Here is a 9246-nt window from a genome sequence, read left to right on the forward strand (position 1 = left end):
ACAGCTCTTTGAGCCACTGGCATGCTTGACAATGCAGGCCAAGCTGGGCTCAAACTGTTAAGTGATAGGAACTATTGCTTCTGATGCTGTATTTTCCCCTCCTATTTTATTCAGTTCTGGCAGCTTCCCAGATGCATTCTGACTGTTAAGTGAGTCACTTTTGGTGAATATCAGAGGTTTAATGCTTTAATGTGGATCATAATGTTTGTTTTGAAAGTCACTCCTGAAATAATGACCAATGTGTCTCAGCACAATCAAGTTCTATGAGCATCTGAAAATCTGATGTCTGCTTAATTAACATGTGTTTCCCTGGCGTACAGGAGCTAAGAAAATTTTATTATATCTGAGTCAATCAGCACTTTGCACAGTAGCAATTGTTGGAATGAGAACATTAAAAATGAAACATTCTTGGATTCAAAGATAGATGGGCCCATCAGAGCTCCGACTCCCTTTCAATAAATGAGAGAAATTGAAAAGGCTAAGGCTGTTTATGTATATGTCTCAAATAATTAGCAAATAAATTATTTTAGAAATATTTTACTATGATTCTTTTCAAAACTCTGTTTTATAGTCTTGTCTTGTTTTCTTAGAACAGAACTTGAGATGCTACTCTAGAGTTTTAGAAAAAGTGTAACTTCCTTCACTTTGTTTGAGATAGGAGAAACTATCAAGCTTCAACATTTAGAAATGCTCCTTCTTCTGGCATGAATAACTATGAGGGTTAATTTATTTTAATAATTGATAAAATTGATGAGCTTTAGGGACCATGATGGTGAAGAAATGATTACAGGGCACTAAAATTAAGTAGAGAAGCAGGGTTCTCAAACAATTCAGCCTGACACAAAGAGCCCTGCAATAATTTCCCCTGTTATCCTTACTAAATAGATAAACAAGTGTCTGTGTTTTTCTTTCTCCTCACCTGCCTCTCAAAAGATAGCAGGTTTTCTCATCACAATTGCATTTCACAGGAAGGGTGTGAAAATAAGTAAGTTACCATTTGTAAAACACTTTAGAGTCAGAGGTGCTATGCTCAATGATAGTGAGAAAGCAGAAGGAAAATAGGTGACAACTTGCTGAAAAATCTGTCATTGTCCATTTATAGATAACTTCAGAGCTGCTCAGGATAAAGTCTTTACCCAGAGGTATCATGAATCTATTTGCACAAAGTAGCATGCTGAGTACTGTGTAAAGGCTGCCAAACACCTTTTCTATCACTCCTTCAAAATGGCAACAGTTGCACAGAAGAACATAAGCAAGGCTACGCTGCTATATGGACATACCTGAAACAACTGAGAAAGAATTATGCAGGGCAAAATAAACTTCTTGCAATTAAAAAAAACAACAACCACAAAACAAAACATAAACACAGTAATTATACTTTCCCACAAGTGCTACAAATTCAATGGGTCCCAATGTGGCTTTTGCTCCCCTGAGGTTCATATTTTGAATACTGACTGTCTTCACTGTACACTCAGTCTTCCAAGACAGAAAGGAGGCTAAGCCACTGCTGCACCCCCAGTCTTCATAAGAGACAACCGCCAGGGTCTTTTACCGTGTCTTACCGGCAGCTCTGCAATAACTTCCTAAATGTCATCTTTGCCTTCAGGCTTATCTAACTCTCCAACTTTACAGCTCAGCCTAATGACTGTCATCAAATTTTATCCTACCACACACGTGTGCACATCCACACACGTATGCCATTCTTGATACGGTCATTTGTACAAAAAAAGAGTCTGCTGACACTTTTTTGCCACTAGAATCAAACCGGGAATCCAAGCCTTGCAGCCCAATCTACTCGATCTCGCTAATGATCCTGTAGAGTTTGATCTCATACTCCCCTCCAACGGTGGGATAAGTTCTGTGATAAAGAGAAATTTGCATTTCCAAATACATCATGCTCCCCTGGTGTTATCATCTCTGCGCTGGCTCTTTTTTCTGCCCCTAATGTAGTTTTCCTGTTTCCCCAACGAGAAAAAAACAACAGCAGCAAGAACAATAACAAAATACTTCTCATTCTAGTTAAGTTGGAGCATTAGTATTTGTGTAGTTTGGCAGGAATAAGTTTTCCTTCTCTCTTTTTAGGCATCTTCCTCTGTCAATCCACCTGTTGAATTCTGTTGCATTTATTTATTTACTTATTTATTTACTTATGTACATATTTATTTATTTTCCCAACTTGCCACTGTGAGTTCTGTACCCTTAGAGTCTATTACAGGGCCTGACACATAAATCACCCTCAATAAATATTTAAGAAAGGAAGAAAAGAAGGGAAGAATTTCAAGGAAGAAATTGAAGGACATAAAGGGATTGGGGGAAGGGAGGCATAAAGAAAGGACAGAAGGTGTATTTCTTTTATGACAGTGCAACTTGAAATTCAAAATGTATTTTCCCTAAGGAACACTATTATTATGATAGCTCAACATGGGATTTAGACCGCAACAAAATTCTTATTTTTAATATAATATTTTTTACATACATTTCAATTATAATGTTTATATCATTAAGCACATGAGAAAATGTCTTACAAATGTCTTGTAGAGCTTCCTGTTGAGATGGCAGCCTAGGTAAGCACGATACTTGAATCCTCTCATAACCACATCAAAAATATAACTAATCTTCAGAAGAATCTTCATTCAGGACTGCCTAAAATCTAGCTGAATCAAAGTCCTACAACTAGGGAATTAAAGAAAACACCACATTGAGACTGGTAAGAGGGGTGGAGGCTTGAAACAGGATGGTCCCACACCCACTTGAGGCAGTTTTTAATAGGGAGGGATATCTTGGCTTCAGGGTTGACCCTTAAGGAGCAAGGGGTTCCCAGCCCCACATCAGGCTCCCTAGCTGAGGTTCCAGTGCCAAGAAGAGAAGCCTCCATAACTTTGGGCTGTAAAAACCAGTGGGATTGTGGCTGGGGGAGGCTGAGGGCTGCTGGAGACTCAGGCAGTTCCTCTTAAAGGGCCTATGCAGGGACTTACTCAGACTCTCTCCTTCTGAATCCCAGCACTGGAGTAGCAGCTTGAAAAGAACCAGGGACATACAGGGAGGAGCTAAATTATCTGGCATCAGAGCAAGAGCTGGGGGAGGAAAGCTTTCCTCCCAGGCAAAAGTGCTGACAGAGCCCAATGTTCCTTTGGTGAGCTCCCCTGCTCCCCATCCCCCTCCTCCACCACAGAGTTGGTAGACAGGTGCCATATCTGAGTCTCCATCAACCTGGCTCACACTATTTGCCCACCCTGGTGCCCTGGTGATTACCTGAGACACTGACCCACTCAACTTGGGGGACACCCAAGACATTTCCAGTGGCTTTTCCATACGACTGGCCTCTTTGCTTCATGCTTCAGACTTTCCTAAAATCTCTCAAACTAGCAGCAACTGGCCTCAGTGTTCCCCATATCTTTTGTTAAGTGACCTCAGGCCCAGCACTAGTGGCAGCCCACCTTGGTTCACACCTTGGCCTCTGCTGGGCACCTATAAGCCCAACACAAGTAGCAGCCATCTTCATATAGCACTGTAGCTCATGTGGGCTGGCCCCAGGCTGAGCACAGGTGGTGCCTGATTTTGGGCTTCCCAGGAGGCCCCAAAACAAGTGCACCTGGTAGAAAGCTTCAGACCACTCCAGGTTACAACCCTACCACCTCCACGAGTGACACATTCAAAGGGGCAGACTCTGTGAGCACCAAAGCCCCACAGAAGCAAGTCCTGCTCCATAGGGTTGGCTCCTGCACAGACGCTCTTCCACTGTAGTCACAGCTGGTCCTCACAGCCAAGTGGCCCAGGGACCAACCCCTGCCAGTGATGCCAACAGCAATAAAGACTCAACTATAACACGACACTGCACACAGCCCCCACAAGGGCACACCTGGAGAGCCCAGATCTGGTGGCTGGGGATGCTGCCCCACTGAACCATACAGGACACCTACTATACAAGGCCATTCTACCATATGCAGGGCACATAGCAGCTCTACCTAATACATAGAAACAAACACAGGGAAGCAGCCAAAATGCAGAGACAAAGAAACATGTTGCAAATGAAAGAACAGGAAGAATCTTCAAGAAAAGAACTAAAGGACATGGAAACAAGCAAACTACCAGATACAGAGTTCAAAAGAATGGTTATAAGGGTGCTCGAGAACTTAATGAGAATATCAACAGCATGAAAAATAACATAGGAAGCATAAAAAAGAACCAGTCAGAAATGAAGGATACACTAACTGAAATGCAGAATAATTTACAGAGAATCAAGAGTAGAGTAGAGGATGCTGAGAATCAAATCAGATATTTGGAATATGAGGACACAAAAAACACCCAATCAAAACAACAAAAAGAAAAAAAATGAATCCAAAAATATGAAGATAGTGTAAGGAGCCTCTGTGACAACTTCAAGCATATTGAATATTAACATTCTTATCATGGGGATGCCAGAAGGAGAAGAGAGGGAGCAAGAAATTGAAAACCTATTTGAAAAAATAATGACAGAAAACTTCCCTGACCTGAGGAAAGAAACAAAGATACAAGTCCAAGAAGAACAGAGAGTCCCAAACAAGATGAACCCCCCCCCCCCAAAGAGGCCCACACCAAATATATCATGATTAAAATGCCAAAGGTTAAAGACAAAGAGAGAATCTTAAAAGCAGCAAGAGAAAAGCAATTAGTTACCTACAAGGGAGGTCCCATATGATTGTCAGTTGATTTCTAAAAAGAAACTTTGCAGGCCAGAACGGAGTGGCAAGAAATATTCAAAGTGATGAAAAGCAAGAACCTACAACAAAGATTACCCAGCAAAGCTATCATTTAGAAATGAAGGTCAGATAAAGAGTTTCCAGACAAGAAAAATCTAAAGGAGTTCATTACCACCAAACCAGTATTATGTGAAATGTTAAATCATCATCTTTAAGAAAAAAGTGAAAGAAAAAAAGATAAAAATATTAACAATAAAATAACAATAAATACATATCTACCAACAATTGAATCTAAACATAAAAATAAACTCAGAACAAAAACAGACTTATAGATACAGAAAACATTTTGATGGTTGCCAGATGAGAGGGAAGTTGGAGGAATGGATGAAAAAGGTGAAGGGAATTAGAAGTACAAATTTGTAGTTATAGTATAGTCATGGGGGGGGGGTTAAAGTACAGCATAGAGAATATAGTCAATAATATCTTAATAACTATATATGGTATCATTTGGGTATGAGATTTTTCAGGCTAATCACCTAGTAAGTTTTATAACGTCTGATTACTTGGATGTACACCTGAAACTACTGCAATATTTTATCTCAACAGTAATTGAAAAATTATTTTTAAAATGTTTTATAAAAGCATTACAGGATACTTAGGATATATTCCTAGAAGTGGGATCACTGGGTCAAAAGGCAGCTCCATTTCTAATTTTTTGAGGAAACTCCATACTGTTTTCCATAGTGGTTGCACCAGTCTGTATTCCCACCAGCAGTGTACTAAGGTTCCCCTTTCTCTACACCCTCGCCAGCACGTGTCCTTTGTTGAGTTGTTGATGGCAGCCATTCTTACAAGTGTGAAGTGATACCTCATTGTGGTTTTAATTTGCATCTCTCTGATAATTAGTGACTTTGAGCATTTTCTCATATGTCTCTTGGCCATCTGTGTGTCCTCTTTGGAGAAGTGTCTATTCAGGTCCTTTGCCCATTTCTTATTTGGGTTGTTTGTCTTCCTCTTGCTGAGTAATATGAGTTCTTTGTACACTTTGGAAATTAGCAACTTATCAGATACATCCTTGGCAAATATGTTTTCCGAGACTGTGAGGTTCCTTTGTATTTTGAGGCTGTTTTCTTTTGCTGTGCAGAAGCTTTTTAGTTTGATGTAGTCCCATATGTTCATTTTTTCTTTTGTTTCTCTTGCCCTAGGAGATACTAATCAGAAAGAATATATGCACCCCTATGTTTATAGCAGCACAGTTTACAATACCTACGATCTGAAAACATCCCATGTGCCCATCAGTAGATGAGTGGATAAAAAAGCTGTGGGACATATACACTATGGAATACTACACAGCTGTAAAGAAGAAGGATCTTGTGCCCTTTGAGACAGTATGGAAGGACCTGGAGAATATTATGCTAAGTGAAATAAGCCAGGCTGAGAAAGGCAAACATCACATGATTTCACTTATATGTAGAATCTAAAGAACTTAATAAACAGATAAACAGAATAGACTCAATGACATGAAAGCACAGATCAGACTGACGAATGTCAGAGGGATGGAGGAGGGCAAGTGGGCAGAGGGGGAGAAAGTAACCAAAGAATTTATATGCATATATGCACAACCCAAGGACATGGACAATGGTGGGGAGAGGGACTGGGGAGGGGGCATGGGATGGGGTGGAGTAGGTCATTGGGGAGAAAAAGGGGCATCTGTAATATTTTAAACAAAAATAAACAAAAAAAATAATAATAAAAATAAAATTTAATAAAAAACCATTACAAACAACCTTGTAAGCAAATATGTTCTGAGTATGAAATACTTGATTATCAAAGAGATGTTTTGGAACTTACCTCATTTGTAATTTGCATTCACTAATGTAACTCACAAAAGCAGATCTGCCTCATAAAAAAGAAAACTGTATAACCATATGTGAGGCCCAAGATTTATCACTGGTTTGAAACTGAAGATTATGTGGTAAGATTCTGTAAGGAGCTTTGAGAGAAATTATTAGAATAGTATATGCAAAGATGTTTCCTTTTCACTAGGGAGCATATTTCCTCTTTATTGTAGCATTTAGTCAGGTGTTTTGTTGTTAGATTTGGAAATAAACTTTACCTAACATGATAAAGTGATAACTAATCATTTAGAGCAATCCACTAAGGCTTTGTTGGCTTACAAGATGGAATATACTTCTCAAATCTAAAGCAGGAAAAACACATGCATTGTTTGGATCACATTTAGTTTTCCTTATCATTGGTGATACCAGTGTCCTAATAGAGAATTCTATCTAAAATATAGAGACTATGGAATTTAAGGACCTTAACATTAATGTTTATCGCCAGTATCTAGACCTGATTTTAAGTAGCTCTGTCCCTTTTGCATCATACAATAGCTTAAGTTAGATAAGCTAACATGTAAAATCTAGGAATTTTAAAAGTACTATTATATCTCTCACAATGGGAGATAGTGCATCAGCTCTCTAAGCTAGCTGCAAAATTAATTCTCGATAAAGATTATATAAAAAATTTATTAAAAGCCCTTTTCCCACATAACAGTTCACAGTCCTCTAGTTTTAGATCTCTGCCAACACTTTCATTCCAAGAAACCAAGAACCCAACTAGCATACCACAGTGATCTTTTACATTTATATAGAAGAAAAACATAATGGGAGGAAACTTCAAATGGTTCTCCCGTGAACGCTCAACATATAATAACCAGTCTCTTTCCTATGTCCATTATAAAAAATATATACATAATTTCAGGAAAAGTGAAAGGAAAATATTCTTAAGACAATGGGTAGCGAGTACTGCAGTGTTTCACTTAGTAACACAGGTGATTCACAGAGGACATTTCTTGACTTTCTTCTGTTCAATTATAATGGTAAAAGGAGCAGTAGGTAACATGCCCTGAGAAAGACTGGGTGATCTATCAGAAGCTCATCCCACCAGGCAAGACACATAGACCAGCAGAGGTAGAAGCTAAGAATAAGGAGATTTTAAAGTAGTAGAGTGAAGGAGAAGATAAGTATCCGGTTGTAAGTTCCAAGAGGCAAAGGCGATTGTTTACACAACTAAATGTCCTCTTTTATAAGTTACAGTCCTGCAGTAGCTCTTCTCAGTTGGGAAGAATATACAAAGCAAGTAGAATCAAAAGGCATAAAGGTGAACTATAGCAGATGTTGTGGTGAGCCTTCAAGAGACCACCCATCTCTATAACTAAGGCATTCCTTTCACCAGCTGCAGACTGTTTTCTGTTGACCTCTCTCAGTCTGGTTCTTCCCCCAGAATTCTTCTTAACACAGGCCCCATGCCTTCTCTGAAAGCAACCCACCTCCAAGGACTGGTGAATGTGGAGGCCCATGGTCCCAAGCCCCTCATCTCAATGAGAGACATCTCTGAAAGTATACTCCAGCTCAGGTGTCACAAGTGGGACTGACTGAGGGCTCTGCTGTGACTCCACAGCTGTTCTACTTCTCTCCCTGTCCATCCTGATCTCCTCATACTCCAAAAAGCCACCTACACACAAGTCTTCAACCAAGAGTCTATTTCATGTGGGCCCTGACTCACAAAGGGAAGTGGAGGTTGTTACTGACTGGCACATGTACGATGACAGAGGAAACAATGTGCAGTAAATGTTTTACCATCCTGGATAGGTTCTGTGAGCTGAACTGCAATGATGTGTAATGAAACCATTTTACCATGGGCTAATTGATATAAACAAGAGTAAAGTTGATGGCGCCTCATCAATGATTTAACAAAATGACACTATTTGAAGACCTGTTGCACATATTCTTATCATTGATCAAAATAGGAAAGAAATATTAATGAGCATTTTTGATATTGAACTTCTGCTTTTTACAGTAAAGTCCAATATTCTCATTTTGCAGAAGAGAAGACTGAAGGCCATAAATAAAAAAAATAATTGTTTTTAACTTTACTAAGTAAATTAGAGAAAAGCTAGATTGAAGAGCCTGTTTTTTTGACATTTGAAAAATTGTCTCCATACTGCTGTTCTTGAGTATAAGGGGTCCCAAATCTAACTCTGCATTAGAATCTCAGACCTGAGCTCTTTTAGTTCTGTTGTTCTTTTGTTTTGGTAAATATTTCCAGACCCACCTCAAGTATTCTGAATTGAAATCAGTTGTGGGGGAAGATGGAGGCGTTGTGAGAAGCAGCAGAGCACCCCTGTTCCCAGCCACGGACTCGATTTACTCCTAAAATCCTACGTAGCAAGCTGGGAAAAACCAGAGAAACATACCTGAGTGGACGGAGTGCGAGTGGGGAGCGCTGAAGACACATCACGGAGTCCGGTAAGAGGGGGGCGTAGGAAGGGGGGGTCCCCCGAAGCCTGTGCTGGGCTCCGAGCCCTGAGGCCTGGAGGCTGCGGGGCTCCCTCCCCTCAGGAGTGCGGACGGCCTCCAAAAGCAGGGACCCCACACCCGGAGCGACTAGAGGGGAAGGAGCGCCCCATGCACAGGGCAGAGGGACCCGGGGAGCGGTGAGTCCCGGAGGGAATGGCGCCTTCCTAGGAAACAAGGCCTCTAATGGCGGCCGGCGCCTTCCTAGG

This window comes from Miniopterus schreibersii (assembly GCF_964146895.1).
Source record: "Miniopterus schreibersii genome assembly, chromosome: 1".
In the NCBI taxonomy this organism is placed as follows: domain Eukaryota; kingdom Metazoa; phylum Chordata; class Mammalia; order Chiroptera; family Miniopteridae; genus Miniopterus; species Miniopterus schreibersii.